Source organism: Procambarus clarkii, chromosome 35 (genome assembly GCF_040958095.1).
Source record: "Procambarus clarkii isolate CNS0578487 chromosome 35, FALCON_Pclarkii_2.0, whole genome shotgun sequence".
Lineage (NCBI taxonomy): Eukaryota > Metazoa > Arthropoda > Malacostraca > Decapoda > Cambaridae > Procambarus > Procambarus clarkii.
Window position 1 is genome coordinate 18373011 of NC_091184.1, and position 20705 is coordinate 18393715.

The following is a 20705-nucleotide window of genomic DNA, read 5'->3' on the forward strand; positions in this document are numbered from 1 at the left end:
GGGCACACTCAAAATCGTAGTAACACGTGTGGCTTGGCCCGTACGCTCGCCCGAAATGTTTAAACTATTTTCTTTTCAGGGGGAGGAAAATGCAACGTTTGTTTGACCTCGCAAGTTGATTCATGCTCGAGCATTTGATGGGGTGGGAGGGCGATGAGGCAGCTGTGACAAAAGTCATAATCAGCTGGGATGTTTTCCGAATGAGACCTCATATTACGCACATATTTGGTAAAGTTCTTGATGAGGACCAAATGTTGGCCTTCCAGCATAAGTAAAGATATGACATCCTTAAAATTCCCACGGCCTTTTCTAGCCAAACTAATGTAATGACGACCATTATCTCCTTTTACCAGAACATAAATAAATATAGAAGACCTGTTTAAATCTTCGACTTTGGCGATGTCGTCAAAAGATACCGGGGTGCCTATATTATTACTCCATCTTACTTGTCGGCGACACCATCGCCCAGATTTGGCCCGAGTTTTGATGTCGTTATAAAGGAGCCCGCGGGCCAAACATTTGTGCACGGCGATGCATAAGGCAAATATTGGCTTCCCCTCGGGGGTTGAATACGTGGCCTTTGCCCCGTAACTTGGCCGGGTAATCTACGAATGAACCCAGTCGAATTGGGTGTTCGATGAGGGCCACATTTATGTAAAACCCCAAAATCAACTCTATCCCGACACTCGACCCTTCCTGTTCCCCTAGCAACTCCTCTAGTTTATTGTCGATCTCTTCGACCCACAAATTAACAAGCTGTTCTACTTCCTCTTGAGTTATGGCACGCATTTCCCCGTGCATGTGCATTACTGGATCAAAATCATCGTCGGGCTCTACGTTGAGCCTCCGCACCCCAAACGTGAAATCAGGGAAGACTCGTATATGTGGATGTTCTAAAGTAAACAATCCACTGACGAAATTAATGAAAAATGCGCGATATGTTCGTAAATAAGCCCCTGGATCACCCCGCACGTGCTCTGGCACGCTAAATGAATAGCGTGTGTAAGCCCCATTGAAATTGCGAATGATGTTCACAATTTCAATATCCCGAGGAGGGGGAGGGGACGGGGAAGGTGGTGGTGGTGGTGAGTCGACCGACTCTGGTGATGAGTCTGCTGGGTTTGATGATGATGAGTCACTGTCAGCGTCTGCAAAAAAAAGAGGTATTAATAACTGTGTGTGTGTGTGTGTGTGTGTGTGTGTGTGTGTGTGTGTGTGTGTGTGTGTGTGTGTGTGTGTGTGCGAGTGTGTTGATTGTTGATTGAGATGTCTTAAAAAAAAATTAGCATTAATATTGGCATGCCCTTGTCTGTTTTTTTTTTTTTTTTTTTTTTTTTTTTTTTTTTTTTTTTTGAGCGAGTGGTGCGATCGAGATCACATAACAACACCAAAAAACAAAAAACAAAAAAATATGTGAAATACTCACGTTCCCTATGCTGCCCCCACGCCGAAGCGATGATGTTGACTGGTCGCTGCTATAACTTTCGACCAAATCGGGGGATCTGACGCGCATATGGACCGAGGAGCTGGGCGAGGCGTGTGCGTGTTGTTGTTGTTGTTCCTCGCATTGTTGTTGTTGTTGAATTAGAGTGCGATATGGCAGCCCTGGAAGGAATAGCCTTTTAAGAGGTGTCTATATGATTCTCTCTCTCTCTCTCTCTCTCTCTCTCTCTCTCTCTCTCTCTCTCTCTCTCTCTCTCTCTAGCACTCGCAATAATAATAATAATAATAATAATAATAATAATAATAATAATAATAATAATTAAAAAAAAAATAACTTACGTTTGTAGCGGCGGGTTCTTGGTGGTGGCGGTTCGGGGTCGGAATCGTCATCGTCCGCCAAGTATGGGGGTGTTTTAGGTGAGAAATCCTGTTCAAAATCTGGCGTGGGGCTGAACATGTCGGAAGACCTGACTGTGTGTTGATTGGTGAGCTGGGTGATGTTGGCTGGGCATCCTGCTGCTGCTGCTGCTGCTGCTGTTGCCGCTGTCGTTGTATTAGCAGTCGATATGGTTGCCCTGGTGGGAGACAAAAAAAAAATATGTTTTTTTTTTTTTAAGAGGCGTGAATATATATATATATATATATATATATATATATATATATATATATATATATATATATATATATATATATATATATATATAACTGAAAACTCACACCCCAGAAGTGACTCGAACCCATACTCCCAGAAGCAACGCATCTGGTATGTACAAGACGCCTTAATCCACTTGACCATCACGACCGGACAATATGAGGTGATAGCCGAGGCTATATGAACCACCCCACCGCCGGCACTCGGATAGTTATCTTGGGCATAGCATTTTACCAAATCACCTCATTCTTTGGGGCACACGTGAGGAACACAAATGCGAACAAGCCTGAATGGTCCCCAGGACATATGCAACTGAAAACTCACACCCCAGAAGTGACTCGAACCCATACTCCCAGAAGCAACGCATCTGGTATGTACAAGACGCCTTAATCCACTTGTCCGGTCGTGATGGTCAAGTGGATTAAGGCGTCTTGTACATACCAGATGCGTTGCTTCTGGGAGTATGGGTTCGAGTCACTTCTGGGGTGTGAGTTTTCAGTTGCATATGTCCTGGGGACCATTCAGGCTTGTTCGCATATATATATATATATATATATTGTCTCTCTCTCTCTCTCTCTCTCTCTCTCTCTATCTCTTTTTCAATAACGGCGTTGATAATGTGAATAAATAAATAAATAATAGTAATAATTCACGTTTATAGCGGCGGGTTCTTGACGGTCGAGGGTCGAAATCGGGGGGCATGCCTGAGCATTGTGGAGTATGTGGCGAGGGCGACGATTCTGGGTCATCACAATCGCTGAATAAGTCGGGAGACCAAACTCGCGGGTTTGGCGATGGGTCCGAATCACTGCTCCAGAGTTCGTTGGTGGGTAATGCACAGCCTGGGCTTGTGGCATGGTGAATGGCTATGTGTGAAAAAAAATAAATAAGTAAAATATATATATATATATATATATATATATATATATATATATATATATATATATATAATATTGTGGCAAATTACCAATGTTGTGGCTTACCAATGTTGTGGTAAATTTGTCCGCATTGGACGCATTTGATTAGGTTGCGAACCATCTGGCCGTGTGCTGGTGGCGAGGCAGTGTGAGACTGTGGATACCTGGGGTTATGATGTGGAGCACAACCACTCCCCCTCCCCGAGGATAACTACTTAAAATTGACCCCAGAGGGCAGCTCGTCACTGGCAAGTACCTGTACTGGTAATTATCTTTGAAAGGTCCCTGGGAGATCGCCAGTTTGGGACACGTGCGCATTAAAAAGCAATTTGCCACCTGCGACTGCCTCCATTGACCATTAAAACCAACCTTGGGTGTTGCCCGAAAAAAATTAGCTTAACATTAATGCAGTTGTGTGTGTGTGTGTGTGTGTGTGTGTGTATATATATATATATATATATATATATATATATATATATATATATATATATATATATATATATATATATATATGTCGTACCTAGTAGCCAGAACGCACTTCTCAGCCTACTATGCAAGGCCCGATTTGCCTAATAAGCCAAGTTTTCATGAATTAATATGTTTTCTTAAATTTTTTTCTTATGAAATGTTGAAGCTACCCATTTCATTATGTATGAGGTTAATTTTTTTTATTGGAGTTAAAATTAACGTAGATATATGACAGAACCTATCCAACCCTACCTAACCTAGCCTAACCTATCTTTATAGGTTAGGTTAGGTTAGGTAGCCGAAAAAGATAGGTTAGGTTAGGTTAGGTAGGTTAGGTAGTGAAAAAACAATTAATTCATGAAAACTTGGCTTATTAGGCAAATCGGGCCTTGCATAGTAGGCTGAGAAGTGCGTTCTGGCTACTAGGTACGACATATATATATATATATATATATATATATATATATATATATATATATATATATATATATATATATATATATGTCGTACCTAGTAGCCAGAACGCACTTCTCAGCCTACTATGCAAGGCCCGATTTGCCTAATAAGCCAAGTTTTCATGAATTAATTGTTTTTCGACTACCTAACCTAACCTAACCTAACTTTTTCTGCTACCTAACCTAACCTAACCTATAAAGATAGGTTAGGTTAGGTTAGGTAGGGTTGGTTAGGTTCGGTCATATATCTACGTTAATTTTAACTCCAATAAAAAAAAATTGACCTCAAACATAATGAAATGGGTAGCTTTATCATTTCATAAGAATAAAATTTGACAAAATATATTAATTCAGGAAAATTTGGCTTATTAGGCAAATCGGGCCTTGCATAGTAGGCTGAGAAGTGCGTTCTGGCTACTAGGTACGACATATATATATATATATATGTCATACCTAGTAGCCAGAACGCACTTCTCAGCCTACTATGCAAGGCCCGATTTGCCTAATAAGCCAAATTTTACTGAATTAAAATATTTTCTCAAATTTTTTTCTTATGAAATGATAAAGCTACCCATTTCATTATGTATGAGGTCAATTTTTTGTTATTGGAGTTAAAATTAACGTAGATATATGACCGAACCTAACCAACCCTACCTAACCTAACCTAACCTATCTTTTTAGGTTAGGTTAGGTTAGCTAGCAGAAAAAGTTAGGTTAGGTTAGATTAGGTAGGTTAGGTAGTCGAAAAAACACTAATTCATGAAAACTTGGCTTATTAGGCAAATTTGGCCTTGCATAGTAGGCTGAGAAGTGCGTTCTGGCTACTAGGTACGACATATATATATATATATATATATATATATATATATATATATATATATATATATATATATATATATATATATATATATATATATATATATATATATATATGTATTATTGTAGTTATGTGTATTGTAGGTTTTATTTGTTCAATAAAAAAGAACTAATGATGAAAATAAATAATGTTTTTAATTTACCGGTGGGGGGATATCTATAATACTGAATGAATGAATGAATTATGTCTTTTCTGATGTTTGCTCTTTCCTATGAAAAAACAAAAACAAAACAAATATTTGATAATGTTCTTTCCTCTAAAATTAAAACATAAATACTTGTTTCTATATGTTTGGATGAAAAAAAAAAACATGAAATAATAATACGTTGTTGTTTCCAGATCTGAATAATAAGCAAACTCCCGATCTTAATAATTAAACTATCCAGTGTTTGGAAATAAAAATGGAACTTGCATATATTTTTTTCTGTTAATTATCTGAGTTTCACCCTAGACGAAAACGGGACTGGACCGCCCGTGAAGATGTTTTCTGTGAAACGGAATATAGAGAAAATGGGGACAATAATCTGGAGTAACTGATGAAAAAATATAACTCGAGTCTTTCTCATTTTATTTTTTACCTGATTATTGAAACCTTACCAAATGTAAAGACAAAACCCTTTATTTCAGATACACTTCTCAGCAGGAATTAAAAAAAAACCAGATATATTGTATTTACATAAAAAAAAAACCACGCACACGCACACATATACTAGCGCCATTAAATACTCCAAAAACGTTTATATGCCTTTCACCAGTGTATTTTTTTGGTTTCCAACTATTGAACATTCATCCTCGGTACCTCTCATAAGTAGAGACCCCCTTCTTGAGGCCCTAGACTCATCTTAAAAGCTCGAGACAAATCGTGCAAAAAAACAGGTTAGGATAGGGCACCAGTTCCTCAGGTACACCATGGGTGGTGGTCCCCCCGGGACCCCAGGGGGGACCACCACCCCACCCCCGCCAGCCAGCCAGGAGCGCTCTGACTGTGCCCTAACCTAACCACCTAAAACAAGAGGGATGGACGATCTGGCCCGCCAGGGTCAAGTCGGCATGGAAGTGCCCAACCGTTTCTGAAATTTATTTACCTCAATCTGTCTCCTTATACACTACTTGTGGGGGTTGAGCTCTGGCTCTTTGGTCCCGCCTCTGAACCGTCAATCAACAGGTGTACATATTCCTGAGCCTATTGGGCTCTCTCATATCTACGCTTGAAACTGTGTATGGAGTCAGCCTCCACCACATCACTTCCTAATGCATTCCATTTGTCAACCACTCTGACACTAAAAAAGTTCTTTCTAATATCTCTGTGGCTCATTTGGGCACTCAGTTTCCACCTGTGTCCCCTTGTGCGTGTGCCCCTTGTGTTAAATAGCCTGTCTTTATCTACCCTATCAATTCCCTTCAGAATCTTGAATGTGGTGATCATGTCCCCCCTAACTCTTCTGTCTTCCAGCGAAGTGAGGTTTAATTCCCGTAGTCTCTCCTCGTAACTCATACCTCTCAGCTCGGGTACTAGTCTGGTGGCAAACCTTTGAACCTTTTCCAGTTTAGTCTTATCCTTGACTAGATATGGACTCCATGCTGGGGCTGCATACTCCAGGATTGGCCTGACATATGTGGTATACAAAGTTCTGAATGATTCTTTACACAAGTTTCTGAATGCCGTTCGTATGTTGGCCAGCCTGGCATATGCTGCTGATGTTATCCTCTTGATATGTGCTGCAGGAGACAGGTCTGACGTGATATCAACCCCCAAGTCTTTTTCTTTCTCTGACTCCTGAAGAATTTTCTCTCCCAGATGATACCTTGTATCTGGCCTCCTGCTCCCTACACCTATCTTCATTACATTACATTTGGTTGGGTTAAACTCTAACAACCATTTGTTCGACCATTCCTTCAGCTTGTCTAGGTCTTCTTGAAGCCTCAAACAGTCCTCTTCTATTTTAATCCTTCTCATAATTTTGGCATCGTCCGCAAACATTGAGAGAAATGAATCGATACCCTCCGGGAGATCATTTACATATATCAGAAACAAGATAGGACCGCGTACAGAGCCCTGTGGGACTCCACTGGTGACTTCACGCCAATCGGAGGTCTCACCCCTCAACGTAACTCTCTGCTTCCTATTGCTTAGGTACTCCCTTATCCACTGGAGCACCTTACCAGCTACACCTGCCTGTCTCTCCAGCTTATGTACCAGCCTCTTATGCGGTACTGTATCAAAGGCTTTCCGACAATCCAAGAAAATGCAGTCCGCCCAGCCCTCTCTTTCTTGCTTAATCTTTGTCACCTGATCGTAGTATTCTATCAAGCCTGTAAGGTAAGATTTACCCTCCGTGAACCCATGTTGGCGATTTGTCACGAAGTCCCTTCTCTCCAGATCTGTTACCAGGTTTTTTCTCACGATCTTCTCCATCACCTTGCATGGTATACAAGTCAAGGACACTGGCCTGTAGTTCAGTGCCTCTTGCCTGTCGCCCTTTTTGTATATTGGGACCACATTCGCCGTCTTCCATATTTCTGGTAGGTCTCCCATCTCCAGTGACTTACTATACACTATGGAGAGTGGCAAGCAAAGTGCCTCTGCACACTCTTTCAGTATCCATGGTGAGATCCCGTCTGGACCAACAGCCTTTCTAACATCCAGATCCAGCAGGTGTCTCTTGACCTCCTCTCTCGTAATTTCGAACTCTTCCAAGGCCGCCTGGTTTACCTCCCTTTCTCCTAGCACAGTGACCTCACCTTGTTCTATTGTGAAGACCTCCTGGAACCTCTTGTTGAGTTCTTCACACACCTCTTTGTCATTCTCTGTATACCTGTCCTCGCCTGTTCTAGGTTTCAATACCTGTTCTTTCACTGTTGTTTTCCTTCTGATGTGACTGTGGAGTAGCTTTGGTTCGGTCTTGGCTTTGTTTGCTATATCATTTTCAAAACTTTTCTCTGCTTCTCTCCTCACCCTGACATACTCATTCCTGGTTCTATGGTATCTCTCTCTGCTTTCTGGTGTTCTGTTATTCCGGAAGTTCCTCCACGCCTTTTTGTTCAGTTTCTTCGCTTCCATACATGCCCTATTAATATTATACCATGGATTCTTTTGTTGCTTCACGGATTTTTCCCTTTGGGCCGGGATGAACCTCTTTACTGCCTCCTGACACTTTTGGGAAACATAGTCCATCATACCCTGTACAGACTTATCTCTGAGGTCTGTGTCCCAAGGTATTTCACTTAGAAAACTTCTCATCTGTTCATAATTTTCGGTATGCCAGCCTTTTGAATCCTAGTTCTTTTTTGGGGGAGATAATTCCTAGCTCTACCAGGTACTCAAAGTTCTATACACTGTGGTCACTCATTCCCAAGGGCTCTTCCATCTTAACTTCCCTTATATCCCACTCATTTAGGGTAAATATCAAATCAAGCATTGCTGGTTCATCTTCTCCTCTCATTCTTGTTGGTTCCTTGATGTGCTGGCTTAGAAAGTTTCTTGTTGCCACGTCCAGCAGCTTAGCTCTCCATGTTTCTGGTCATCTATGCGGGTCTTTGTTCTCCCAATATATCTTCCCATGGTTGATGTCTCCCATAATTAGTAGTCCAGATCCATTCCTGCTAGCAACAGAAGCTGCTCTTTCTATTATGTTAATGGTGGCCATGTTGTTTCTATCATATTCCTGTCTGGGTCTTCTGTCATTTGGTGGTGGATTATATATGACTACTACTATAATTTTTTTCCCTCCATTTGTTACGGTACCTGCTATGTAGTCACTGAAATCTTCACAGCCCTGAATATCCATCTCCTCAAAATCCCAGCCTTTTCTTACCAGCAGAGCTACGCCACCACCACCTCTTCCTTCCCTCTCTTTCCTCATAACATAATAGTCCTGTGGGAACATTGCATTTATTATCGTTTTTGTTAGCTTTGTTTCTGTGAGGGCTATTATGTCTGGGTTTTCCTCTAGTACCCGTTCTCCAAGCTCATTTGCTTTATTTGTAATTCCATCTATGTTAGTGTATATTGCCTTGAGACTCACTTTCTTTTGTCCCTTCTCAAATCGCCTCCTTGGTGAGTGTTCTGCTGGTGGGGGAAGCTGTTCCATGGGTGTGAGGACCTGTGAGGTGGATAACAGGGTCTCAGAGGATACTGGGATGAGGGGCGGGGGATCCTGTGAAATGGGAGGGACAGGGAGGGAATGGGGTGAGAGGGAAGGGAGGACAGGAAAGAAAGGGGGGGGAGGGAGGACAGGAAGGAAAGGGGGGGGAGGGAGGACTTGGCGGGAGGAGGGGAGGGGGTAGAAAGGTAGGGATTGGGTGTGGGGGGAGGGAGATTTGGCTGAACATTTGAGTGGGGGCAGGGAGAGTTCGGGTAGGGGTGTTTTCTATGCAGAGGAGGGTGTCGGGGATGTCCTTCCCTCTGGTGTTACTGGGTAGCTGGTTGTGGGTTCCCCCTCGCCTCTGGGGGTGTTGTGTTGGGAGCTGTGACTTCCTGGTTTTCCCCTCTCGACCTGCGCCTCTTCCTTGCTTCTGCCGCCACGGCTCTCTCCTCCCGTGTCATGTCTCTCTGGAGGAATACATTTTTTAATTTTCCCACGTTTTTCAGTGAGTTCTTCTTTGATAGAATCTTCTCCTTTGTGCTCTCGTATGTATGTATGTATGAGAGCGTGTACATGTGTATACAACATTAATAATTTTGTAACTAGCGTTAAAATTGTTATTTGCTTAGCTAAACGAACTAGAGGGTTCAGTACCTGAACCGATTATGTGCCTCTGTAATCCTTTACACCACCGCCCACGGGATGGGTATGGGGTGCATAATAAAGAAAGAAATTGAATTGTACACTGGCTTTGTATATATATATATGTATATATATATATATATATATATATATATATATATATATATATATATATATATATATCACGCTCGAACGCTCATCCGCTCCTGACGACCCTGCTCCCCCTCCAACTTTATCAGCTGCTCCTTGAGCCCACAACATCCCTAACATGATGTAACAACCCCAGAAGGCAGCTAAGTACCCAGTGACCTAAATGTGACCGAAATATTCGACAAAACCTAACCTACTACCTCATCTCGACCTCATTAGTGTTGCTCCCTGGAGGAAGCTAACCTGACGTTTGCTGCTGCCATATCAACAAGTCTACCCCATCTGCTGCATACATCTCTGCTGCTACCATGCTAAACAATTCTAAGCTCGGCAAGGCCGTAAAGAATGATAGCACACCTATCAGGATGAACCCAACCAGCCAAGCTAGCAACAGGAATAATGCGGCTGTCTCCCCCTTAGGGGCTACCGGGGGGAGTACCGACCCTCCCTGCGTCAACAATAACAAACCTTCCCAGCTGATTGAAGCGTCGTCACTGACTCGAGCCTTACAACAGTTATGTAACCATATGGAGCAACTTAAACGAGCTGCCTCCCCATGTACTGACTTTAAGCGTCCCGCTGATAATCCATGGCTCAGATTATTGACTCAAATACATGATGACCAAAAGTCTATAATCCGAGAGCAGTCGGACCTGATAATGAAGCTTCAGAGTGATGCTTTGGCAATGCACAAGGCTAACCAAGATCTGTCTGCCAGAGTCGGCCACCTCGAACATGAATTAAGCTCTCTTCGGATCTCGGTTACTAACTTTAAACCAGCAGAAACCTCTAAGAAGCAAGAAGAGATGTTACAAAAGTTAGAGAACCACTTTAACTCCCTACAACAGCAACACACTGCAACCCAAGACGAATCAGACCAACTTAAGCTCCTTGATTCTGTCATCATCTCATCACAGGATTTTCCCAATGAAACTGACAGAGAAGACTGTACTGCCATCGTGATCCAGGAATTGCGTACTAAGTTGAATTATTCAATCGAAGCAAGAGACATTAAGTCAGCTTATAGAGTGGGTACCAAATCATCTGGTGCAAACAACAGAAGGATACGCGTGAAGTTAGATAGCTGCTCCCGCAAGTCAGACCTTATCACTGCTGCAGTCGCTAGGAAATCCAAGGTTTATGTGAACGAATGTCTTACCAGATTCAGACAAAATCTCTTATTTAAACTACGTGGAATTCGCAATAGATCCACTGCTATTAAACATTGTTTTGTGCGCGATGGTAAAATAATAGCTAGGAAGACTGACTCTGGAAAAACTTATGTCATAACCACTGAAGCACACCTCACTTCTTTCCTGGATGACTGTGGGATATCAGCTGAATAACCAGAACATAATTTGTAGTCTCACATACAACCAAAGTGTACTTAAGCTCTGCCTTTCCTTTCCAAAGGTGTTTATTTTTATTTTTTATTTTAATTTTTACTTTATTTTTTTGTTTGTCATCTTTGCCTGTTTTATACTCTTAATTATTTGTTCTTAGTTAATCCCCTTGTCACTAAACCTAGGGCTTTTTATTACCCTGTTAATTAACCATTACTAAGCTAATTATCTTCAAGATCATTTTTTTTTATGATTATTATTTTTCTTATTATTTTTTATTTTACATTTATATTGTCAGTCTCTACTGATTTTTTGTGTTTTATTTTATGTAACTTCTGTGTCCTCCCTGGCTATCTATTGGATCTTTATTTTACTTCTAAATTGTTACTATTTTATTGTATCTGCTTTTATTCTTGTGTTTTGCTTTATCGTGTATCTTGTATCGTGATCCCTCTGCATCTCTATGCACACTGATATTGATCCTGATCAAAATCTTCTGTCTCATATCTATACCAACCAGCATATTGATCATCATTATTGTAAGTATTTCACAGCACACCAGGCTAAAAACAAACTCCAAAATAGCACCTGTCTATCAGTTTACAACCAAAATGTTAGATCACTTGGTAAACATTTTGACGATTTAAATGCACTACTCACAGCACTAGGTACTAACCTATCGTTCATTATTTTAACAGAAACTTGGCTAAATAAAGACTATACCCAACTCTACAACTTAGCTGGTTATAAAGCCATTCATAACTGTAGGCCTAATAAAAAAGGTGGTGGCACAGCTATATATTACAGAGATACATTTATCTGCAACAGTGTTATTAGTGACAGAGATGACTACTGTGAATATACTTTTGCTCAGTTTACAATTAAATCCCTTAAATCCTCTTTGACTATTGGAGCCATCTATAGATTTCCTAATACTAACATAGCTTCTTTCTCAGACAACCTAAGGAATCTTATTATAAACAACAATCTCAACAAAAACCACATCATTCTGGGAGGAGACTTTAATATTGACCTGGGTCAACAAAACTGCTCTCAAGTTGACTATTTCCTTAACAGCATGAACTCCTGTATGCTAATCCCCACTATCACCAAACCTACCCGAGTCACTCAAACATCAGCCACTACCTTGGACCACATAGGGACAAACATAACAGCTCCCCTTGTATCTGGTATAATCTACGACAGAACAACTGACCACTATCCTACCTTTCTCATAGCGAACATGGACATAACACCACCAAAAAGCAAGAAACTTTCATTTAGGCTACACAGTGAATCAGCTTTAGACAATCTTACAGAGGCACTTCACAATATTAACTGGGATTCTGAATTCAATAATACCCATGATATAAATTCATTAGCTAACCTCTTCCTCTCCAAAACTCTAAGCCTCTACAACCTTCATTGTCCCCTTCTTACAAAGCAAGTAACTGACAAAAGATTAAACAATCCATGGCTCACAAGTGGCATTCTCAACTCAATCAACAAGAAACATGAATATGAAAAGAAAGTTAGGATTGGCCTAGTTTCAAAGGAAGTAGCTAAAAGGTACTCATCAATGCTTACCAGTATCATAAGAAAGGCAAAACTTGCATATTATGTGAATAGATTCAATGAAGCAAAAGGCAACATGAAAAACACTTGGAAAACTATCTCTAGTATCCTAGGAACTAAACAACACTCACATAACCAAATAAAACTCTACAAGGATGGGGATATACCGTCAACTGATTTAGAAATGGCAAATGAATTTAATAGTTTCTTTTCATCGGTTGGTGCTAATCTTGCCAGTAAAATCCCACAGACTCAGACACATATTAACACATATCTCTCAGGCAGCTATCCAAACTCTCTTCTCCTTTCACCAATCAGCCCGGCAGATGTTGTGTCCATCATACACTCTCTAAAAACCAAGGCAGGGAACACCAGTGAAATTCCGTCCATTGTGTACAAGAGAGCCTCCCATGCCCTTGCCCCACCCATAGCACTACTGTTCAACAAATCTATAGAGTGTCACACCTTCCCTGATATCCTCAAAAAAGCAAGAGTAACGCCAGTCCATAAAGGAGGCAATCCGGCGGACATAAACAATTATAGACCAATATCAAATCTACCCATTCTATCAAAAATATTTGAAAAAATTATTTACAAACAGCTCTATTCCTACCTCGTAAAATTCGACATACTCAGCCCCTGCCAGTTTGGCTTCCGGTCCCAAAAGAGTACCAATGATGCAATCATTAGTCTCCTTGACATTATCTACTCAGCCCTTGACAAAAATGAGTTTCCGATTGGACTCTTCATTGACCTAAGAAAAGCCTTTGATACTGTTAATCACAACTACCTCTTACTTAAACTCCAGCATTATGGAATCCGAGGCCTTGCCCTTGACTACATCCGATCCTATCTTAGTGACAGACACCAATATGTAACCATCAATGATACAACTTCTTCCACTCTACCAATTACCGTTGGAGTGCCACAGGGCAGCATCTTAGGACCTCTTCTATTTCTTATATATATAAACGATCTGCCTAATGTCTCTAATATTCTCAAACCTATATTGTTTGCTGACGATACTACCCTTATCTACTCAAACCTCAACCCACATACACTAAATAATGTTGTGAATAATGAATTAAAAAAAGTCCACTTATGGATGTCAACGAACAAACTAACATTAAACATCGAAAAGACTTACTACATCTTATTTGGAAGCAAATCATCAAATGCAATTCAGCTACAGATAGACAACATTAACATCAGTAATAAAAATGATGGCAAGTTTCTTGGCCTATTCCTAGACAAGAGACTCAACTTCAGCACCCACATTCAACACATAACTAAGAAAGTCTCTAAGACAGTTGGTATACTCTCCAAAATCAGATATTATGTTCCTAACTCTGCTCTCCTCTCACTATATTATGCACTAATCTACCCTTATCTTAATTATGGTATCTGTGCATGGGGGTCTACCACTGCAAACCACCTTAAGCCCATCATCACACAGCAAAAATCTGCTATCAGAATAATAACTAACTCTGCTTTCAGACAACACTCAGCTCCCTTGTTTAAATCTCTAAACTTGCTAAATATTAACTCCCTCCACACATTCTCTTGTGTCAACTACATTTACAAAACCCTGTTCTTAAATGCAAACCATGCTCTGAAACTCTCCCTGGACAGATGTAATAGGACCCATTATCACCACACCAGAAATAAATATCTCTTTGATATCCCCAGGGTCAAACTTAATCTGTGTAAACACTCTATGCAAATTAAGGGACCTAGTCTATGGAACTCACTCCCTAGTGAATTGAAAAACTGTAAAACTTTTGCCTTATTTAAAAGCAAAACCAAAAAGTACCTAACTTCATCTATTTAGTTTCCTACACTGAGCTTTAAATTTGCTCTGTACCTAGTGGTACCCAATCTCATAATTTTTATGTAATATCAAACAACCTTATCATTGTGTTCATTGCTGTCTTCTTTTATGTGCTAGCCATATGCTGTATTGTGACTACCAATTTTTGTCAACTACCATTCAAGCTGTCATTGCAATCAATCTTATATTGTTTCTGCAGTATGTGCCTACCAATTTGTTGTCAACTACCATTTTAAGCTGTCATTGCAATCAATCATAGCTACCTATGTGCTTTAATATACTGTACCTATAATTTTCTCTCATTTTTTTTTCATTCCATGTAATCTGTTATCATTTTTTTGTCTATAAATTTTGCAAGTATTTACCTCCTTAAAATTTTCTTAGATTAAGGACCTGCCCGAAACGCTGCGCGTGCTAGTGGCTTTACAAGACTGTAATTACCATAATTGTATCCTCACATTCCTTATGTACATTCTTGTATATGCATAAATAAATAAATATATATATATATATATATATATATATATATATATATATATATATATATATATATATAGCCTTGCATAGTAGGCTGAGAAGTGCGTTCTGGCTACTAGGTACGACATATATATATATATATATATATATATATATATATATATATATATATATATATATATATATATATATATATATATATATATGTCGTACCTAGTAGCCAGAACGCACTTCTCAGCCTACTATGCAAGGCCCGATTTGCCTAATAAGCCAAGTTTTCATGAATTAATTGTTTTTCGACTACCTAACCTACCTAACCTAACCTAACCTAACTTTTTCGGCTTCCTAACCAAACCTAACCTATAAAGATAGGTTAGGTTAGGTTAGGTAGGGTTGGTTAGGTTCGGTCATATATCTACGTTAATTTTAACTCCAATAAAAAAAAATTGACCTCATACATAATGAAATGGGTAGCTTTATCATTTCATAAGAAAAAAATTAGAAAAAATATATTAATTTAGGAAAAATTTGGCTTATTAGGCAAATCGGGCCATGCATAGTAGGCCAAAAGATGAGTTCTGGCTGCTAGGTACGACATATATATATATATATATATATATATATATATATATATATATATATATATATATATATATATATATATGTCGTACCTAGTAGCCAGAACTCACTTCTCAGCCTACTATTCAAGGCCAGATTTGCCTAATAAGCCAAGTTTTCCTGAATTAATATATTTACTATAATTTTTTTCTTATGAAATGATAAAGCAACCCTTTTCTCTATGTATGAGGTCAATTTTTTTTTATTGGAGTTAAAATTAACGTAGATATATGACCGAACCTAACCAACCCTACCTATATTTATAGGTAAGTTTAGGTTAGGTAGCCAAAAAAAGCTAGGTTAGGTTAGGTTAGGTAGGTTAGGTAGACGAAAAAACATTAATTCATGAAAACTTGGCTTATTAGGCAAATCGGGCCTTGAATAGTAGGCTGAGAAGTGCGTTCTGGCTATTAGGTACGACATATATATATATATATATATATATATATATATGTCGTACCTAGTAGCCAGAACTCACTTCTCAGCATACTATTCAAGGCCCGATTTGCCTAATAAGCCAAGTTTTCCTGAATTAATATATTTACTATAATTTTTTTCTTATGAAATGATAAAGCAACCCTTTTCTCTATGTATGAGGTCAATTTTTTTTTATTGGAGTTAAAATTAATGTAGATATATGACCGAACCTAACCAACCCTACCTAACCTAACCTAACCTATATTTATAGGTAAGGTTAGGTTAGGTAGCCAAAAAAAGCTAGGTTAGGTTAGGTTAGGTAGGTTAGGTAGACGAAAAAACATTAATTCATGAAAACTAGGCTTATTAGGCAAATCGGGCCTTGAATAGTAGGCTGAGAAGTGCGTTCTGGCTATTAGGTACGACATATATATATATATATATATATATATATATATATATATATATATATATATATATATATATATATATATATATATATATATATATATATGTCGTACCTAGTAGCCAGAACTCACTTTTCAGCCTACAATGCAAGGCCCGATTTGCCTAATAAGCCAAGTTTTCATGAATTTATATATTTTCCCTAATTTTTTTCTTATGAAATGATAAAGCTACCCATTTCATTATGTAAGAGGTCAATTTTTTTTTATTGGAGTTAAAATTAACGTAGATATATGACCGAACCTAACCAACCCTACCTAACCTAACCTAACCTATCTTTATAGGTTAGGTTAGGCTAGGTAGCCGAAAAAAATAGGTTAGGTTAGGTTAGGTAGGTTAGGTAGTCGAAAAGCAATTAATTCATGAAAACTTGGCTAATTAGGCAAATCGGGCCTTGCATAGTAGGCTCAGAAGTGAGTTCTGGCTACTAGGTACGACATATATATATATATGTCGTACCTAGTAGCCAGAACGCACTTCTCGGCCTACTATGCAAGGCCCGATTTGCCTAATAAGCGAAGTTTTCGTGAATTAATATATTTTCTCAATTTTTTTTCTTATGAAATGATAAAGCTACCCATTTCTTTATGTATGAGGTCAATTTTTTTTTACTGGAGTTAAAATTAACGTAGATATATGACCGAACCTAACCAACCCTACCTAACCTAACCTAACCTATCTCTATAGGTTAGGTTAGGTTAGGTAGCCGAAAAAGTTAGGTTAGGTAGGTTAGGTAGTCGAAAAACAATTAATTCATGAAAGCTTGGCTTATTAGGCAAATCGGGCCTTGCATAGTAGGCTGAGAAGTATATATATATATATATATATATATATATATATATATATATATATATATATATATATATATATATATGTATATATATATATATATATATATATATATATATATATATATATATATATATATATATATATATATATATATATATATTAGTATATTTTGGTCTTTTGGTATATATATATATTAGTATATATGTCTTTCCTGTAGACATATATTAATAAATATGACCGAAAAAGTAAGATTAATAATTCTAACACGAATTTTCTCAATCTTTCGTACATTTCTTTTCACTGTTGGAGGTAAATGAAAAATCAATTCTCCAAAATTCATTTTTATTTCTTGTCTGACGTGACACGAGCGCGTTTCGTAAAACTTATTACATTTTCAAAGACTTTAGTTTACAAATACACAACTGAATAGAACTTACGCATCTCCGATTTTATATCTACATTTTAGTGAGGTGGATGGGGTGAGGTGGCATTAGTAGGGTATTAATTTCATCAACACAAGACAGAACAAGAGGTGGCATTAATAGGGTATTAATTTCATCAACACAAGACAGAACAAGAGGTGGCATTAATAGGGTATTAATTTCATCAACACAAGACAGAACACGAAACAATGGGTATTGAATAGAAGTGTTTGTAGAAAGCCTATTGGTCCATATTTCTTGATGCTTCTATATTGGAGCGGAGTCTTGAGGTGGGTAGAATATAGTTGTGCATTAATTGGCTGTTGATTGCTGGTGTTGACTTCTTGATGCGTAGTGCCTCGCAAACGTCAAGCCACCTGCTATCGCTGTATCTATCGATGATTTCTGTGTTGTTTACTAGGATTTCTCTGGCGATGGTTTGGTTGTGGGAAGAGATTATATGTTCCTTAATGGAGCCCTGTTGCTTATGCATCGTTAAACGCCTAGAAAGAGATGTTGTTGTCTTGCCTATATACTGGGTTTTTTGGAGCTTACAGTCCCCAAGAGGGCATTTGAAGGCATAGACGACGTTAGTCTCTTTTAAAGCATTCTGTTTTGTGTCTGGAGAGTTTCTCATGAGTAGGCTGGCCGTTTTTCTGGTTTTATAGTAAATCGTCAGTTGTATCCTCTGATTTTTGTCTGTAGGGATAACGTTTCTATTAACAATATCTTTCAGGACCCTTTCCTCCGTTTTATGAGCTGTGGAAAAGAAGTTCCTGTAAAATAGTCTAATAGGGGGTATAGGTGTTGTGTTAGTTGTCTCTTCAGAGGTTGCATGGCGTTTCACTTTCCTTCTTATGATGTCTTCGACGAAACCATTGGAGAAGCCGTTGTTGACTAGGACCTGCCTTACCCTACAGAGTTCTTCATTGAATTGCTTCCATATTGAGCTGTGGCCGAGGGCACGGTCGACATAAGCGTTAACAACACTCCTTTTGTACCTGTCTGGGCAGTCACTGTTGGCAATTAGGCACATTCCTATGTTTGTTTCCTTAGTGTAGACTGCAGTGTGGAAACCTCCGCTCCTTTCCATGACTGTTACAGGAAAGACTGCTACCAAAATATACTAATATATATATATATATATATAAATATATATATATATATATATATATATATATATATATATATATATATATATATATATATATATATATATATATATATATATATATATAATGGTCACTGCTTGCATCACAAGCGGGGATGTTTCTGGCGGGGGAGAAAGAAACAATTGCGCAGCGCGTCCCGCGGCGTTGCGCGGGCAGTTTGGGGCCGTATAAATACGGGCGCACAATGGGGCTCCGCCTCACTCCGCCTGCCCTCGCCGCTGCCCTCGCCGCTGCCCTCGCAACCACTCCCCGGCCGCCCGACTTCGCACGAGATGGACAACACGCCAGCTGTCTCGGTACCTGGCCTCTCTCTCACGGACATCCTGGGGCCCTCGACACCCCAGACTGTTCCGGCAGGCCCCTCCTGCCCTACACTTCTAAACCCAAGGTGAGGTTTTCTGTTCATCTCTAGTCAGGTCTCCCCAGTGCGGCGTGTGCCAAGCGCCTTCCCGTCGCGGTACGTGTGTGCCGCCTTAGTTAGTCCTTCGGGCTCTCTGCTGTTGTTCCCGGAGAGCTGGGGCGCCCTCCTTGGGCCTGTGCCGGGCGCCCCCGTGCCGTGCTGGTCGCGTGGCTGGCTTAGGGTCGGCGTGCCCTGGGCCGCGTCCCTAGTGGCCTGCGTTCGGTCTCCTTTCATGTGGGGCCCCGTCCAGCCGTGCCCGTCCGTGTCCAAGGGGCCCCGCCGCGCGGCGTGCCCAGGCGCGCGCCCTGCCCGGGGCTCCGTCGGCGGCCAGGCATGCCCCTGCCGGCGTCGCCTTGTGGCCAGGCGTGGTGGGCCCTACGCCCTTTGTGCTCTGCCTAGGGGCCGTCTCCTTTAATTGGCCTTGGGGTCGTCTGGGCAGGCTTCGGCGTCCTTCCCGCCTTTCCTCCGGGGCTCCCTGGCGCCGGCCCGCCGGGTTTCCCTGGGTGTCTCAGGGGGCCAGGCTTCGCCTTGTCCGAGGACATGTGTCGCCGTCGGCGACGGTTTGTGGCCATGTTCGGTCCTACGCCCGGGGCGCATGTTCTCGGCGGCGGCGACACGTGGCCAGGCGTGGGCGGCCCTATGGCGGGCCCCGCCTTGGGGCCCATGCATGCCTTGCCGGGCGTCACGTGCCTGGCCGGCAGGGCGTGCTTCTGCGTCTTTCCCGTTTTCCCTCGGGTGTTCCCTGTTGCCGGTCTGCCGGCTTCCCTGGGATGTCCCCAGGGGTCGGGTCCCCCTGAGCGGACAAGCGTCGCCCCTGGCGACGACTCGTGGACAGGTCCAGCCTCCGCCCGGGCCTGCTACGAGGCACGCGCCTGGTCGTGCTGCCACGTGGCACGGCGTTCCGTGGCGCGCACGGTGGGGCTGTGTCCCGCCCTTCCTGTCCCCTTTTGGGTGCTAATCCACGTGGCTTTGCGCCACAGCTTCCCACGTCGGGGCTCGGGCTGTCTTGCGCCCGTACGGCCGCGCCTGTGTGCGGCCCCCCCCCCCTCCCCTTTTCGTCTAGGCCCTGAGCATGCCGTGTGGCAACGCGTGGTTGGTAGGCCACGGGGTCCTTGCCGTGTGTGGTGTGTTCTCTGCTAGGCACGTCGACATCGGACGTCTCGCCCGGCCGTGTTGCCCGGGGTGTTAGCCCCAGGCCCTTTCGGTGTCCCGGAGACCCCAGGTACGTCTTCCCCAGAGTGGCGCCGATCAAGATGTCCCCAGACGTCCGTCGGCCGGTGTAAGTCCGGCATGTAGTCCCCAGACGTACGTCTGGCCGGTGTTGCCCGGTGTGTTATTTCAAGCTTTCCGCCGTCCAGGCCCTCAGGCACGTGCCTGCTTGCCTGGGGGGTAGCCAGGACCGTTCCTCCATGTCCTCCGTCTGGCCGGTGTTGCCGGCAGGTTGGTTCCCAGGCGCTCCCGCCTGGCCAGTGTAGCCTGGTGTGTTTGTCTTAAGCGCCCTGCC

The 20705-nt window shown here is 41.3% G+C and overlaps 1 protein-coding gene across 1 annotated transcript in view; it reads left to right on the top strand.

Annotated features, from left to right (window-relative positions):
- Positions 1 to 9724: 9724 nt before the first annotated feature.
- Positions 9725 to 20705, top strand: part of LOC138371377 (uncharacterized) — a 613305-nt gene continuing 602324 nt past the window's right edge. Inside the window, exon 1 of the transcript XR_011230422.1 lies at positions 9725 to 11102. The gene's annotated coding sequence lies outside the window, so the exon portion shown is untranslated. The remainder of the gene's footprint in view (positions 11103 to 20705) is intronic.